Source organism: Triturus cristatus, chromosome 7, assembly GCF_964204655.1.
Source record: "Triturus cristatus chromosome 7, aTriCri1.1, whole genome shotgun sequence".
Lineage (NCBI taxonomy): Eukaryota > Metazoa > Chordata > Amphibia > Caudata > Salamandridae > Triturus > Triturus cristatus.
The window spans coordinates 1260179010-1260197346 of record NC_140590.1 but is presented as its reverse complement, the minus strand read 5'-3'; the positions used below and the strand labels follow the sequence as shown (position 1 = coordinate 1260197346).

Below are 18337 nucleotides of genomic sequence, written 5' to 3'. Positions count from 1 at the left end.
GACCTCTGGTTTGGCCCCTCGGCATTAGTACCCCAGTGGGTGAGAAGTGAAAGAACTCTAATAAAACATCCGAAGTCTTTCCGACATCTCACCCACACTAAGGGGCAGACAGACACACAGGGTGGCAGCAAAGACAAAGACGGACCAGCGGTCGGAGACCAGAGGCTCAGCCGGTCAACTTGAGGAAGTCCAAATCTTCGAAAAATGGTGTGAAAATCTACAGAAATATTTTCAAACTCTTGCACGGAAAAAAAACAAAGCTAAAATCCAGTGATTGGCTCAGAATCGCAGGATGGTGAGCCGACGCCGAGACTCAGACCTGGTTCCCCAATTACAAAGTCGACAGGTCTGGTCGAAACTTGGGGTGAGGCTATAAGGGAGGAAGAAGGCGATCCCATTCAGACTCATACATCTTTGCTAATGTCTCTAGCGCCCCCTCCCCCCCCCCCCCCTTGAAGATTACCAGCACCTCTTATTGGTGCGGCGGGTGCAGCGGCACCAGAGCCCACTGAACACTGATTATTGCTGTTTTTCACAGTTCAGACAACGGCCGACAATTTCTTTTTTTGGGGGGGGGGGCTTTTTTACTAGTTTACTAGGGCCCATGACGCTGGCTATGTCACTGATTGCCAGCCCTAGCCTGTGGATAACTGAGGCCTGACAAGCAAGTTTAAAACTGAATAAATCCACTAGATTCTAGACGATTTCATGTGGGAGTGACAATATTTTCATTAAAAAGTAGATATTTGTGTAATGGTGTGATTCAAGTGAGCATGTGTTTTAAAGGCATTCCAAGCCGTTCAAATAAATCCTTGCGTTTTTTACCCTTTGAATAGTCAGTGTATTTGGGGGGTAACGTTTAAGCGAAGACGTCGTTAAACACATCTGTCGTTTTCATGATTTCATCCTTTTAAAACATGTTTGCTGTTCATTTGCATTTGGCAGATCATGCGTGGCTTGCCTAAATAATCCCCTCCTTCCGGAGAGGACGTGAGGGCTCTCCTGATGCTTCTGGCCGCCACTTTTCTTCTTGGTGACGTGCGAACATCTCACCGAGGTGACAGCAGGATGCGGAAATCTCACGCATCTGTTGGGAGTGACCTCCTAATACATATAACAAGGGCCCGCCCCCTCCTCGTCGCAGGGGTTCCTTTGGGTAATGGTGGTTGGAGTAAGGGAGACGGACAGGTGGCCAAAAACCCAGGCATAGAAAAAAAAAAGTTCGTTAATTGGGCAGCGAGGCGCTAAATTAAGGCAGCCGCTGTCACAGTCCTGGGCTGACGTGTGTCTTAAGTATTTGACGAGCTGGAGCGGCGCTATTTTACCACCATGGACAGTGATTGGTTGCTTGTCACAGGCATTTTCAGGACATATGCTCTTATTAGCGGGAAATACAGAAGCATTTTTTGACATTTCCCAAGCAAACAGCAGAACATATATCAACTTATACAAAGTTACATAACATAAATAAAACTTAACCGAGCTCATCAGAACAAAGCAGCCAGAATGCGCCACAGTTACATAAATAACATAATAAAACAACATTGCTACAATGCCACACAAAACACAGCAACGCTCAAAAAATAAAAAATCAACAGAAAACCACTACAATTAGGTGCCATACAACAAATGTGCATAAACATTCCTTTCACACGATACCACCTTCTGGATCCTGTTGTTATTGTATGGTGGTAAAAGAAACAAGCATTGGCATAGCCAATAGGTCTCGCCTTTGGGACCTTATAAGTGCATAACTACAGACTTATAAGGTCCCAAAAGCGAGACCTATTGGCTATGCCAAGCGGCCGTGCGGCCGCGAAAGTGAAAGTGATCCCGATCACGATCAAACACCAAAGCGGCCGCGAAAGTGAAAGTAATTGCGGTAAAGCGCGGCGCCCGCGTCCGTGCACATGCACTGTAGCTCTAGGCTGGCCTGGTAGCACTTTTTGGAACCCTCTCTATTAGTCTCGCCAGAGCAGCGCATGCGCTGGGTCAGGCGAGACCTAAAAACACTGCATCAACTCACCACCACAGAAATGTATCTGGCACCTGGCCCAACAGAAAGGGCAAGAGTTTGAAATACGGCAGGAAGGGAGCTCTTGTCCCGAGCCACCGGCTATGTCAAGTCGCAGTTACATCCCTATCCATGAAAGAGTTACAGATCAGGGCAGCCCTTAAAGACTGCACCACTGGAGAGCTGTGTTTGGTACCTGGCAAGACTTTCATAATAATAGACCCTGACAATACCAGGCATCATACTAGGATACTATCAACCCAGTGATGCAATATATACTATTACCTGACATAAAACAACACGCCAGTCACCATAACACAGCATAACCTAAAATAATCACTTCATATAACATAACGACGACTGTGATGTCAACCCACATAACTTATCATGTTAATCTAAAATAACAAAACATGCAGCAGTGACGTTACCTGCTAACGTATTGCACATTGTTAACTTAAAAAGCACAACACTCACAATGTCATAAAGGAGCGAGTTAATCTAAGTTAACATATTAATAGTTTGACATGACGTAAACGTTAGATAATAGGATTGTGTGACATATTATGTAAACAGAATCTAGCAGACGTGGAATGAAGGCGAAATAACAAAACACTGTGTTATAACATAGTATCTTTGAAGCCCACGCATAAGAAATATGGGACTACTATTCCCAGAATGCAGGGTGTGTGCGTTATACCAACAGGTCTGGGCTAGTACAGGGGCTGGGCGCGGCTGCCGGGTTTCCTCGAAGGCTTGGCCTCCTGCGGGAGCGGGAGGCAGGCTGGAGCCTAGTGTCATTTCTGGGACAGGTATGCATCGCCTCCACGCCTCGATCTGGTCGAACAGGACTTTCCAGTCTAGAAATGACACCTCGGGGCTGAGAGCGAATGAGGCGGAGGGCAGGGCTGCTCTACACACAGAGCACTGGCATACTCTCTGCCCGACTGAACGAAGGTAGGACGGCTTCCTCTTCACCTCAGCACTGCCCAGGCTGCTCAGGGCTCTCTACCGGCGTCACGCGTGTCGCAGGAGGATTCATTCTCGGGAGTAGTGCCTGACTCTCCCTTCCAGCCTCCCTCGTCAGTCCATCAGCCCAAGCCTTGAGTGCCTACGCTCCATCAAAGCCCTACATTTCAGCTCCGTCCACCCTCGCTCCCAAGCCTGCCAGTCCAGCTGCTCAGCAGCTCACAGGGACAGTCTTGGGCCAATTTTTGGATCTGGCCTGCCGAGGCACCGGATGTAGGTGAGTAGGTCTGTGGTGCGATGGATGTTTAGGTGGGGGGTGGGGGGGGGGGGTGGGAGGGGGGCAGAATCAGTGGGCCTGACTCACAAACAGTTTGGTGTGACTTACTTTTGTGGGACTCCTTGCTCACTCGTGGAATTCGTAACTTCTCCAAATAAGTAGCAATAAGGCCTGCATTATGAGTGGCCGGTCTTGTCTTAAATTCATGGATAGTCACAAAACCGCCTGTATGATAAACGTGTAGAAATGTACTAGGGGAAATGCGAAGTTAATACCTAGGAAAAATGGCCGGTAGATGTGTTTTTTTGCTGTGGGAAGCACCAAAATCCCTATCTTACTCCCCATTTGGCAGGGAAACTCCTGATACCAATCATCAGACTTGATAAATACCGATCCCCTTGGTTTTTCATCTTATTAGGACCTAAAATTGATGCATCCGGCACCCTGGGGTCAAAAAAGTCTGGTGTGGTTTGTACTCGGACTCGGAAGGGGTATAAAAAAGCCAATATGAACACCAAAAAAATATATATGTTATTAAGTGTGTATAGCACCTTCTCTCCTTGGTGTGCCCCTGCGGTGCTTTCATGTATTTAAGGGATTTCAAGCCATCGGTTGTGTATGGCTGTTTCTTGTATTTGACCAGTACACATCTGTACTAGTTACATGTCTAACTTACTAGTAGCTTGTGTTGGTTACTGTGTAAGTAAAATGAGATTTATCAGGATAAACTTATCATCACATATCTTTATTTGGACAGTTTGCCATACAAGTGCATATAAAACATCCCAACCGTGCATAAAAATAAGAGTTGAACAATAATAATTATATGGAAAATAAAAACCATAAAATGCAGCCATAGAAAATTCTATTTAGCTAAAACAGCTATAAAATCTGCGCAAAACTCATGAGAGGCCGGAAAGGGTCTTAAAATATATCCACGCTCAATAAAGTGTTGTGATCAATAGCAGTAATAAGGCATATGATGAAATATTATCAAAACATAAATGCCTTATTTTACTAGCGGGGCACTCAGCTTCTGTCTAACGCTCCACAACGACATCAGAAACCGAGAAACTGCAAAGACTGCATTGTCCTGTATCTGATGTCAGAATCCTCAGTGTTTCTTTGTTCCCTAATGTGCATTGTCCTGTATCTGATTTCAGAATCCTCAGTGTTTCTTTGTTCCCTAATGTGCATTGTCCTGTGATTTCAGAATCCTCAGTGCTTCTTTGTTCCCTAATGTGCATTGTCCTGTATCTGATTTCAGAATCCTCAGTGTTTCTTTGTTCCCTAATGTGCATTGTCCTGTATCTGATTTCAGAATCCTCAGTGCTTCTTTGTTCCCTAATGTGCATTGTCCTGTATCTGATTTCAGAATCCTCAGTGTTTCTTTGTTCCCTAATGTGCACTGTCCTGTATCTGATTTCAGAATCCTCAGTGTTTCTTTGTTCCCTAATGTGCATTGTCCTGTATCTGATTTCAGAATCCTCAGTGCTTCTTTGTTCCCTAATGTGCATTGTCCTGTATCTGATTTCAGAATCCTCAGTGCTTCTTTGTTCCCTAATGTGCATTGTCCTGTATCTGATTTCAGAATCCTCAGTGTTTCTTTGTTCCCTAATGTGCACTGTCCTGTATCTGATTTCAGAATCCTCAGTGTTTCTTTGTTCCCTAATGTGCATTGTCCTGTATCTGATTTCAGAATCCTCAGTGTTTCTTTGTGTTCCCTAACTCCCAAGTTTCAGCACAGCGGTCATTGTCATTTCTTCCTGACGCTCTTATAGGTTGGGCAGAAGCATAAAGCGTGCTCGTGCTTGTCTATACTCTCTCTACAGGAAGGGCACTGCCAATCTACTGCCCTGGGATCGCCTGCCCACTTAGCAGTGAAGGAACAGAGCGGCAGAGTCCCATACCGAAACTGCAGGAAGAACTTACTGGGAACTACGGGTTCAATCCCGTCCAGGAGCTGTTCTTCCCCGAAACTGTGCTTCAACATGAGGAACGCGTCTGTTAGGGAACCCATATTACACTGCCCCTGCAGGATTTCCATTTTGTTTGCCAATAGTTGGACTTCATGGATAGTTTAGAGGTGACACAAGCCTCCCAGGGGTGACCTATAGTCTCTTATTCCCAATCATTATCGGGGTCATTTTTACATACCTAATCCAAGGTAAGTTACTTGACCCTAGACCTCGTTATGTGAGAAGGTCACACTGATGCACAGTCTGTTAGGAAAGCCCGTATTAATCTCCTTGACCATGCATGGTAGGGTGCTGCAAGCCCAGGTCGTGAACCCCTCTCCCTAAGGGCCTACTCTTCCAGGTTGTTACAAATTCCTGACTAAAGTTGACAAAGCCTGAGCGAAATAGAGGCTTCAGAGACATAGGAGCTGATTATGATGTAGGGCGGATCGCCACCGCCCGCATGGCGGTGGCTATCCACCCTACATTTCCCTCCGCCCGCCACCCATTTTCCCCCACCATATTAGTATGGCTTGGTGACCCCGGCGGACAGAAAGACCATTTGCCGGTTTTTCGCCGGTCGACCAGTCGACCGGGCGGAAAAGGGGCTAGATATGATGGCGGTGTCGGGTAGACACCGCCATCCATATTAGCATGGGTGCGGGAAGCAGCCTTTCTGTGGCGGCATCGAAAGGCATGCAGATTTTGCTGTTGTGGGCCCGTTGCGGGCACCCAGGGTATTGGGGGAGTGGGGGGTGCACATGGGGGTACCTATGGTACCCCCTACATTGTCATTGACAAGGTGGCAGACACAGTGCATTCCCAGCATTGTGGCGGGCGGTGCTGTGAGCACCGCCCGCCACAATGCTGGGTATAGAGGATGCCGCCACCACGGTGGAGGTGGCATCCTAATTGAAGGTGCGGGACCGCCGCATCACTGGCGGCCGGTCCCAGCACCGCTAGGGTGGCGGGTGGACAAAAGTCTGCCCGCCATCCTAATTTGCCCCTAAGACTCTTGGAAAAGACAGAGGTTGTGATTGTCAATAAATTGGCACCATTGTGGGCAAATTAGTTTGGAAAATAGCCCTGCAATGTTCCATGATACTAATTTAGTTTGGGAGCTATATGGCTGGTAACAGGATCCCCACCATTTCCTGAACACAGATAGACACCTACTCTCTATTGCTTCAGATAGCAAGGGAAGGATGGTGCTATCCCTAGCAGTTCTGGACAGCTTGCTATTAGCAATACCAGATCTTGGCTAGCATTTGACTGAATTTTTCATCGTGGATTTGCTGGCCTGCCCTTAGGGGTCCAGGGCCATACTTTGGCATAACTGGGGGAGGATAAATACCAGGGCCCCTGGTTCAACTGGCCCTTGACTAATAACAGCTTTGTACCTAGTCTGGCACCAATAATTAGGATCATGCCTTGATCTATGGTCACAGTGGATAGTGGCGGTCTGCTGCCCCCTCCCAGGGCCCCCGAGATTATCCCCCCTGTTGCCACTCCCCATTGCACTGGCACTAGGGGAAACAAACTGGATGGCATTAGCGAGTCAGTCCACCCCTGCTAAACTATTAAAGCGGCTAGAAGTGGAGACTATAAAAACATCGAGGTTACGCATGGAAGTGGGGTTATTAAAATCAGGCACTGATGGCTTACAGGCCCCTTGTTTCTGCCTAATAGGAGATGTTGACTTGGTTTATAAAAGTAACCTAGTAGAAAACATGCCTTTACAATGAAATTTGATGTTAAGGTATGCGTGGTAAAGGAAAGCGTGACTAAGACAAATTCATTGTTGCGGCCATGTTGTAGAGGCACGCATGTTTTTGTCATACAACCAGTCCCCAGATCAGCGTGACTTTCCGGTTTTTGGTTGCGCTAGGTGATCAGTTGTCTATTGCCAGGCCGGGGCAATTTGTTTCCAGCCAGGCATCAGTAGTTTGTTGCACAGATATGCTAAGTTATGCGCATTGTATATCGCATTTCTACCATTCAAATAGACCCAAAACACTTTCGGAATCTAAGAATCTTTTAATGGTTCTCGGATTCTTGTTGATTGGAGTAAAGTCGCCTGTTGAGAGAGCATTTGGTTACGTTTAATATTATATAGAGGTGAGTTTTATTAAATCGTGGCTCGTAAAGCTGGAGTAGATATAGCCAACTTACCTCTGATATGTCATAATTGGCTATTATCACTTACGCCAGTTCATTTCACACAATAGTTCCCACTATTTGGCATCTTTTCAGTTTCATCTATAATTTGTTTTTGGCAAACAGAAAAGGTGGAATAAGGCACCAAAGCAATATAGTTGGCAATTCGGGTCAACTATTCTCAAGCTTAAGGAAGACACAGAGAATTGGTAGCACATATAGCAGTGCAAGCTTGCATCACACAGGACAGGTACAGCACAGGCAGCACTACTTCAAGCTTCTCTGCAATAAAACACTAGAAGCAATGGCACAGAAGTGCAACTGTGGGCAGTACTTCTCGTCTGGTGAGCCAAACAGGGCATCCACAGGTACTTTCTACAAACCTACAGGACCAGTAATTGGAGAATGCGCTCTATAAATAGCCAGTGACATAACAACTCTCGAAAATATCTTTTCAATTACACCTGTAATTTGCTTTATTTCTGCCAGTACTAGGTGTGGTACCATTCTGGAGCGAGGCATAATAAAATTAAGCAAGAGAGGAGTAAGGCCATCTCTGTTATTTGGCCATGGATGGATAGAGACATGGGATCACCCGAGTATTTTAGTTTCTTTGATGGTTTTACCAGATTTTGTGACACGACTAGAGCAAAAGAACACCAGTTTGATAAAAGGTTCCTTGAGAGGTCTACAGATGTCCACCTCTCTCTCCCCTCTCTCACACCCCCCAGTAAAAACAAAAGCAACATTACTGTAACTCCTCTGGTACGTTTTGAATCCCTTGCTCACCAATATCTTAGTAGGCCTGGGTGACAGAAAGGACCAAGAGTTGGGATTTCAAATATCCTTAAAATGTACAGCAGAAGGTACCTTATCCCATATATAATGCATGAAAACTGGAATCACCTAAACTGCTTACAATCATTTTCTTGACTCCAGTGACTTCTGATGAAATCATTAGTTGTCTGTAATAATTAGTCTGGCAACTAGTGATGTCACCAGGACCCGCCATCACACCATCTAGGTTAACTCCGTTAACTCCTGATTCCTGTGATCATGCTTCTGTGTTTGTTAGTAGCCTAAATCTTGTAGTATTACACTGATGACTTATCGTATATTTTTACCCCTCTTTGATCTAGTCCTCAATGGCTCCTTAGCTGCATTAACTAATGATCTCGCTCTTGTTTTTTCTTTTCTGTTAAAATTCCCTGAGTCATTGGGCACTTCTTGGTTCTTTCGATTGTATGATGTTTTACACTGCGTGTTCTATGGCACTTTTTATAACCCACTACTCTTTAACTTGAATGATTTCCCATAAGTTGTAACGTCACTTACCTCATTATGTTTGTACACTCACTTGCGCCAACTTTGTACAGCGCTCTGATACCCCTGTGGGTCTTGTTTGCGCTTTATAAAACTTTTCAAATAAATAAATAAAATAAATAGGTGTCTGGGCGCCTGCCTCTCCTGAGAAGTGTTGACAAGGGGGCAGGGCCGAATGGTTGGCTGAGCTGCCACATCAATTTCTAGGAATGAAACTCAGCACTGCTGAATTTCCTGCAAACTCTGGACTCTGGAGAGAAGACCTCTATAACGTGGTCTGCTAGACATCTCACATCCTGCTCCCTTTGTGCTCTTGTCTGCAGTGGAACAAACACAACTCCTCTCTAGGTTTGCTTCTAACACATGAAGGACACCTGGATAGACAGTATGAGAGACAAGGAGAGGACGTCCATTCTAAGATGGAGAAAGATCCAGAGGTTCATTTGTGCCGGTGTTGGCCAGTACTTGGCACCAGCACTTATTAGAACACATCATCCCTTAATAATGAGAGTCCGCCACATGGCGCAATTTTTTAAAATTAGATGTTATCAACAAAGTGTTCAATATACTTAAAAACAATAAAATGATCAGATCCAGGCCATATCGAAAGCTTGAACTGACCACACATGTATTGTGTGATTGTTGTAAGTATGTTGCAGTGCTGGCTGGGACCATCGGTAGTACCAGCCATAGTGGACCACACACAATTTTACACATTTTGCACTGGGAAGATCCCATTTCACAAATGGGGGCGTCTCAGTCAAAATAGTATCTTTTGCAATCACAACTCTGAGCTGTCGCCCCTTCTTGCAATTTTTGTTACCTGCATTAACAGTCGATAAAAGAAATAGGGCATTATTATGAGTTGCTCGTAATATTCCAACCCATGCGTAAACTCAGGCTTATGCATCGGTTGGAATTACGAGTTTGAAGGTTTTTAACGCATCGGATACTTTTTGGATACATTAAATAACTCAAAATACAAACATTTCGGCAGGTTAAACCTGTCAATATTTACCAGGGGAAAACATACATAACATAAAATGTGAATTTATAAAGGACACAATCACCCACAGATATTCTGGCACTGAATAACATGTTTATTATTACCCAACTCAATGGTTTTCATTTTATGAACCTCAAGAGGATGAAAGGCTGAGTGGACCCGCCGGGATTAGAACCTGTGACCACGAGGTTGAACACAGGTCCCTACAATGGACGCATCAGTCCACTAAGTCACCAGACCATTTCATGAAAAAAATCTGATTCATGCAGATTTTGGTGCATTAATCACCAAAATCTGCATGAAACCATTCCTTCCACAAGAAGACTTTAAGCTGGCGTTCCAAGCTCTTGTACTGCCAAGGCTAGACTACGGTAGCTCCACGCTCTGTAGTCTTCTCAAACAAACCTTCTCCCCACTAAGGGCATCCATTAATGCTGAAGCCAGATTGATTACCGGTACAAAAAGAAAGAATAACATATCGCCAGCCCTAAAATCCCTAAACTGGCTGCCATACGAAGCAAGAATCCAGTCAAAGGATTGCCTGCATGACTCACAAAGCCCTACAGTTTAAGACCCCCATTTATATAGCTCAAAAACTAGAATTATCAGGGGGTTGCAGACCGTCATGAAGTGCAAATTCACTGCTCCTGTAACCACAAAGTTTCCATAAAAAGAGAAAAAGTCACAGAGTGTTCTCAGGCATTGCCCCAAAGATTTGAAACTCTCTTCCACCGAAAGTGCGTAGAATCTCATTCACCGCTTCCTTCAAAAAGGAAGTGAAAAAAACCCTAATGAACAAGTTTCAGGCCTAAAATCCCTTGGCTCCACTGCTTACTTACTGCCCTCATTTCTGATGCCCTGATTGACTACTACATGGTTTTACACCTGGGAATCCCAGCGTTAGCATGTTATGCACATATATGTAACAATGGTTCTTTCCTACTACTGTATCCGTCCTACCCTAAATGTGAAGCGCTCTGATACCTGCTTGGGTCATATTTGCACCATGCACATATATGTAACGAATGTTCTTTCCCAACTAGTGTATCCTTCCTACCCTAATTGTTAAGCGCTCTGATACCCGCTTGGGTAATGTTCGCGCTATACAAAACTTTATAAATAGAAATGTTATTCCCCAATAACTCGTATTTTGTGATATTTATTGCACTCCATAAATAACGTAGCCCATGCTATCATTATTTATCAGGTTTAATAAATAACACATAAATGTGTAATCAGGACCTAAGTAGAAAAAGACGTGCTTTACAATTCGAAAATGAAAGGTCCCCAAAGTGAGTAGGATGAAATCAGCAAGAGAGAAATATACATTGATGGAATAGCTCACTGGTTTAAAGCATCTGTTACAGGGATCACTTTCTAACTTAATAGTCATACATTTGGATCAGGAATTTGAATATAGTTCATTGAGACGCCCTCCAGCATCTTCTGTCTTAAAAAATCAGCACGGAGAGGCTGGTGCCCACTATCATGCATCGTAAGAAATAAAACAGTCATGGAATAACCAAAATGTACAAATAAAAAATATTTTAATTCAGCTTAGAATTCTGTAACATTTTCAATAAAGTTGATTGGCCAAGTAACGCTAAATAGTCACATGAAGTCAAACTGAATTTCATTCTACTTATACCAGCAATTCTTAGCCTGAGGTTTACCGCCCATTGTCGGTCCGTGGCGCCTCATCTTGGGGCTACTGTTGGGAACTGCGACTGTTTATCTGCTAAGATTATATTATTTTCTAAAAATTAAAATAATCTTAGCAGATAAATAAAGTGTGTGTATATATATATATGCCCATGCTGCTTTGTTTTAATAAAGGTTTCCATGTTCCCCGAAGTGGCCTCTTACCTTCTCTAATCAGAGGGGTGTTTGTGTATGGACTTTCACGTGCCAGCCAGTGGCGTACAAGAGGCCCCGTTTCTTCAAGTGGCGGAAGTAATGCTGGCATCAGCTGTTTCAGCTTGCTCTTTCCTCCAAGGTATTGGATCTAACTCACCAACCCATGCAGCCACTTATACACAAAGTGAGAGACTGATACAGATATTTACATATTTAAACATTACTCACTAAGCCATGTATTCACTAAGATACACTTAATCAGTCAATTATACAATCAATTTTTCAAAAACAATCATCCATTTAGACACTTATATACCCATTTATTCTTCCTCGACCTTGAGATATACATATATAAAACATATGTAATTTTCAGAAAAACACACATTCACTGGATGATGTCATCAGTGATGTCATGAGTGATGTCACTGACCATGTCATGAGTGATGTAATATGTGATGTCATCAGCAGTGCATTGTGGGCGCGCGAGTTATAGTTAGCTGAACTAACTATAACGGGGGAATTTCAATGGTTTTGTACGAGTGAAAAGTCCAGCTAACTATAACACCCCTGAAACCTATGGTTTCTTCAGTGAATTTCTAAGGGTTTTTAAATGCTAATTCCTAACTATAACGTGCCTGAAACCTATGGTTTTTTCAGTGAATTTCAAAGGGTTTTTAAATGCTACTTTCTAACTATGCCTACAGAGATAGGACATGTGATGAAAGAAGAAAAAACGCACAGAAAGAAAAAAAGATATGCAGAAAGAAGCAACAGAAGTCCTCAAAGACGAAGAAAAGTGCAGGAAGAAGGATAATGTGCAGAAAGAACAAACAGAAGAGCAGAAAGAAGCCTTGTTGCAAAATCATCATGTACCCTCAACTTTTTCAGACGGATACTGGTGGTAACTGAGTCTGACTAACCAGTCCTATAGCCAGAACTATGTTAAAAGACACTCAGAATACAGTGAAAACACCTACATACACTAGGGAACACTATGCGTTGGGGTCCCCCTCTGATTAGCATGACCTCCTCTGTAAGCCCCTAGTATATAATAGGGCAGGGGATTAAAACTACCTCTTAAAACGCACCACAGGGCGTGTATGCACACGTCACCTCAGGCCCCATTCCCTCCCTTCACCACTGTGTAAACACGCCCTGTGGCCGTTTTTAGTTGGGAGATTAAGTTCATTTGAATCCTGAAGGTCCCTAGGGTCCAACTAGCCCACTAGGTACCTCCAGTAAGTGCCACAGAGCTGCGTTGCGGAGAGGTGTAAAAAGTGGCATGGCCTGGGCCACCTCTCTGCAACGCAGCTCAGTGGCGCTTACTGGAAGCACCTGGTGGGCTAGTTGGCCCCCAGGGTCCCTCAGGATTGAAAGGGAATTATTTCCCCAACTTAAAACGCGCCACAGGGCGTGTTTGCACACGTCACCTCAGGCCCGTCCCCTCCCTTCACCACTGTGTAAACGCGCCCTGTGGCCGTTCTAAGTTGAGTGATTAAGTCCCCTTGAATCTTAAGGGTCCCTAGGGTCAAACTAGCCCACTAGGTACCTCCAGTAAGCGCCACAGAGCTGCATTGCATAGAGGTGTAAAAAGGGGCATGGCCTCAGAACACCTGTCTGCAACTCAGCTCCCTGGCGCATACTGGAGATACCTGTTGGGCTAGTTGGCCCTCAGGGACCCTCAGTATTGAAGGGGAATTAATTCCCCAACTTACAACTGGCCAGGGGGCGCATTTGCAGAGTGCTGCAAGGAGGGGGCGTGGCCTCCGGCGCGATGCCGGTCTTTTATTTATTTAATTTTTTTAAGAAGGAGGGCTGTGTGGTCCCCCTTCTTTTTCTAATTTATTGGCCCTGGGGACCCCATCCCCCAGGGCCTGCAACCATTTATTTTTTGTTGAAAAACATAAATTTGGAAGGGGGCTGCGTGGCCCCCCTCCCAAGGCCTTAATCGGCCCCGGGGACCCCAACCCCCGGGTCATGGCCTTTTTTTTTTTATTCTTTAGGAGGGGGGCTGCGTTGCCCCCCTCCTCAGGCCGCTTATGGCCCCGGGGACCCCATCCCCCGGGGCCGGCCTTTGTTTTTTATTTATTTAAAAAAATATATATTCATAGAAACACCTAGGACATGCTGAACAAACTGTATGTACCTATCACCATGACGATTTGCGTGATATTCATTAAAAGGCGACTATGTATACAATGAATCCATGTGGAATGTATTTACACCTCTATTGGAGCTCTGACGTGTCTGACGCACTACCGTGCCTAATCCCGGTGCCCTCGCCGGTGGGTACTCTCCAAGTAGACACCCTTGTTGTTTATTTATACAAACATGGGTAGCTATTGACAGGCACATTTAATACACACGCACACCAAGCCATTCAAAGGGGATTCTACAAAAATTCGACCAAACTATGCAAGAAACCCTCCCTCACGGTGAATAAAACACACATCCACCGCCGGATGTGTAATACTTTTTATTTTTACTCTCTGGAAAGGAGAGGAACCTCACTTGAGAGTCACAGCGGGCTCCTGGCTGAGCCCAATGCTGTGTTACACCCACCAGTGCCCGCCGAGTGCCACACACCTCTGTGTTGTATTCCACAAGCTAGTGCATATGCTATGACACTCTCTAGCCCATGTGCACTGTAACACCACCCCGTGAATATGTCATGCCACACTTGCCTTCGCACGGGTTATATTGCCCCATCTAACGTGCCTTCCTCGATGCCTATATTATAACACACAGTGCTATGCCATACATATTACAATCTGGGATCCATAGCTTTGTCACAGTGCATATGCAACGTTACATTCCCCAGCACATATTTTATATTACAACTTTAGAGACTAGTCAGGTTACACAACACTGCCCTGTGCATATTACACTCCAAGGCGCATATCGCATAGCACACGCTAGTGCCTGTGCTATCTCGCGCGCTCCAATGAATCTGTCATTGCGCACTATGTATTGCATATTATATTTCACGCCCCAGTTCATCTTATATCACACTTTTTGGTGCATAGTTTATACCATATACTATATCTCATTTTCATTTTCAATCGTGCTCTCAGGACTATGTTCTATATAACACTGCGTCCACCTACCCTTTTCACGGGCATTACATTTTGCGATGGGGGGTGGAGGGTCAGGGGGTGTTTCTGCCAAGTGAGTCACAGTCACAAACGTCCTCTTCTTCGTGAATAAAAGTGAGATTATGCTGCATACTTGTTCATATTTTAAGTAGTTCGCACAGACACACATTTTAAAAACAATAAAGTTCCTAATACCCACCTTCTCTGAACAGTTAGCTTGCTGCCCCATCCACCTCCTCCCTATCCTCTGTTGTCGGAATCCATGGACAAGCCTCCTCCCTCCTGCCATGCATGGTCTGATGTGCTGCCACTGCCCTCCATTTAGCATGATGTACCAGTCCACTCCTCCTGCCCTCCATTGCCCAATTCTATGACCCATCATTGACCTCCTGCTTAGCCTCTGTGCTTAGCTTGCTGCCCCTATTCTCCTTCCCACTGCCCTCCGATGTCTTTGTGCATGCCCCTGCTCCATCCTTTTTGCCCACCATGTTCCATGGACCTGCCACTCCTATCTACTCTGAGTGTTCTGTTGAACTGCCACTCCTCTCCCACCTGCATAGCATTGTCAGATGACTGTAGCCTGTCCCTGCCACCGCCACCCTGCCTGTCCACATGCCATGCCCCTATCCCCTTCCTCCTGTCCTCCATGGTCCATTTTACTGCCACACCCTTCTGCCCTCCTTGGTCTGTTGTGCTGCAACTGCTCCTCCTGCCTGCCCTGCGCGGTCTGTTGTGAGGCCCCTTCCCCCGAACTCTCTTGTCTGTGCCTAGGTCCTGACCCTCCCTTCTATCCTCCATGGTCCTTTATGCATGCCCCTGCACCCTCCTTCTTGCCCATCATAGCCATTGTGCTGCCACTAACCCTCCCGCTTGCCATGCATGGTGCTGCCATGGCCCCTCCCACCTTCCCTGTGTGGTCAGCTAGCTGCCCCTCACCCCCTCCCACCTTCCCTCCATGGTCTGTGTGTATGCCATCATAGTCTCACTGTTACTCTCCATGGTGTGTCTTGTTTCTAGTGCCCATCCTGCCTGACCTCCATGGTCATCTTGCTGCTCCTGCCCTGCCCTCTTGCCCCAGCCCTCTGTTTCCATGTGCAGACCCCTATTCCCTCCCTCCTGGCTTATCTGTTCCATTGTAATGCCCCTGATCCGTCCCTCCTGCCCTTTATGGTCTGTTATGCTGCAGCTTTCTCTCCTGTCTGTCCATTATGGTCAGCTAGCTACCATTGTCTCTTTCCCCTCTGTTCTCTGTTGTCCATGTGCATGGTCCTGTCCCCTCCCTATTGCTTTCTATGGATTGTTGTGCTGCACTCCCGCCCCGCATGCCCTGTGTGGTGTATTGTGCTGCTGCAAATCCTGATGCCCGCCCTGTAGGGTCAGTTTGGTGCACCTCTCCATGTCCCTCCTGTCCTCTGTTCTCCGAGTCCATGTCCCTACCCCAAGTCCTCCTGCCTACCATGATCCAATGTACTATACTTGCGAACATTTTGAACTTGGTAAGAGGGAGATTTTGAAAAAAAACTGGGGTATTGATTTTCCCCTTTGAGTTACATAGAAAAAGAGGAGATTGTAGAAAGGAGACAGATCAAATAAAGCCCATTTGAGCTTAAAAACATTGGACGTTTCCTGGCTGAAACGGGTCTGTTGGCATGTATGGTTGTGCTACCACTGCCTCTTCCTTCTGCCCACAATCGTCTATTATATTGCCACAGCCTCTCTTGCCAGTCCTGTATTGTTGGTTTGTTGCCCCTGCCCCACTTTCCACTACCCTCCATAGTCTGTTGTGCTGCCACTGCCCTTCCTGCCTGCCCAGTGTGGTCAAATTGTTGCCTCTGCACTCTTCTATCTGCCTTCAATTTTCAGAGTCCGTGCCCCTGGCCTCTGCCTCTCAACAGCATCCCAATGAACAACTAGATTGCTAACATTCTATATTTATTACAGAAGTGTGGAACGCCTGACGTCATCTTGATGTAATCAAAACTGTAATACCTAGAGCATTTCCTTTAGAAATTACATATATGAGAGGGTCTTATTTGCATCAAAATTATGGTTAGTGCTTTAAAAAACTAAAATGAGGACATATTTTCCGAGTTTTCAAATAGCGACAAAGACATTTTAAATTATTTGTAATCTTTATGTTTTTTTATCCAGTTGACCACTTGATTAAATATTGCACTTAGTGTAGAGGATGTGGTGTTACTTCCAGAGCTGCAGACTTTGCAACTGGGGAACCAGGTTGGAGTTTCTTCTTCAGCTCAACATTCTGTGTTTCTGGTCAAATCACTTAATCTCCCCATGTCTACAACCAAAATGAATTTGATCTTGTGTGATGTAACCAATGCTCATGTAAAGCACTCCTATACCTGACAAGTCTGCACGATATAAAACTGCAAATACACAAAAAATAAGTGTTTTGCACACTTCTGTCATTGGGCTACATGTGGGCTACATCTGGGTGATATTTGTGCTGCATTTGGGCTCTTTTGTCTCTGGTTGCCATCTTGGGAGATTTATTTGTTATGAAGTTTCCTAATTTCCTCATTTACTGCAGTCTCCTCAGTAGGAAATGCTTTCAGTTTTTTACTTTGATTCCATCAAGAAGGCATTCAGATATGTCACACATTTGCCACAAATTCTGAATGTTAGCACTCTAGTTGCTCATTAGATCACTGTAGTAAAGCTACTTCTCACCACGGAATTCTGCTGCTGGTATTAAAAGTGCATGTTTCAGTCTGCATATCAGAATTTTTTTATGAAATAGAAGAGGATTTGAGAAGTCACTGAAAATGTGCCCTAATGTTTCTTTCTTCAGCACTAATCATAATTTCTATGGCAAAATGAACCCCCTCATTGTGTTCCTTTTAAAATTAAATGTTTTAAGTGTTACCAGTTTATTCCAATCAAGATGGCTTCAGGTGTGCCATACTTCTGTCATAAGTAAGACAGTAAGCGCTCTAGTTGTTCTTAAGAACACCATGGGACATTCTGTCATTGGGCTATACTTGGGCTACATCTGGGTGATATTTGGGCTACATTTGGGCTCTTTTGTCTCTGGTGGCCATTTTGGGAGACTTATTTGTTATGAAGTTTCCTAATTTCCTCATTTACTACAGTCTCCTCAGTAGGAAATACTTTCAGTTTTTTACTTTGATTTCATCAAGAAGGCATTCAGATGTGTCACACATTTGCCATAAATTCAGAATGTTAGCACTCTAGTTGCTCATTAGATCACTGTAGTAAAGCTACTGCTCACCAGGGAAGTCTGCTGCTGGTATTGAAAGTGCATGTTTCAGTCTGCATGTCAGAATTTTTTAATGAAATAGAAGAGGATTTGAGAAGTCACTCAAAATGTGCCCTAATTTTTATTTCTGCAGCACTAATCATACTTTCTATGGCAAAATGAACCCCCTCATTTTGTTCCTTTTTTAATTAAATGTTTTTAGAGTTACCACTTTATTCCAATCAAGATGTCTTCAGGTGTGCACTACGTTCGTCATAAGTAGGACTGTTAGCGCTCTAGTTCTTTAGAACACTCTGGGAAGCTGCAGTAGAACACAAAAGAATCAACTGACAGTCTCTGCCCTTGTTGGATGTACATGTTTTACTGAGAATGTCAGACTTCATACTCACATGACTGAGAAAGATAATGTGAATTTACAGAAAATATGCTGTCAGTTTAGCTTA

At 44.7% G+C, this 18337-nt stretch overlaps 1 protein-coding gene across 1 annotated transcript in view; it reads left to right on the top strand.

Annotated features, from left to right (window-relative positions):
* The first annotated feature begins 2928 nt into the window (after window positions 1-2928).
* The window catches only part of LOC146811774 (gap junction beta-2 protein-like), a 59237-nt gene continuing 43828 nt past the window's right edge, over window positions 2929-18337 (top strand). Inside the window, exon 1 of the mRNA XM_085618760.1 lies at window positions 2929-3257. The gene's annotated coding sequence lies outside the window, so the exon portion shown is untranslated. The remainder of the gene's footprint in view (window positions 3258-18337) is intronic.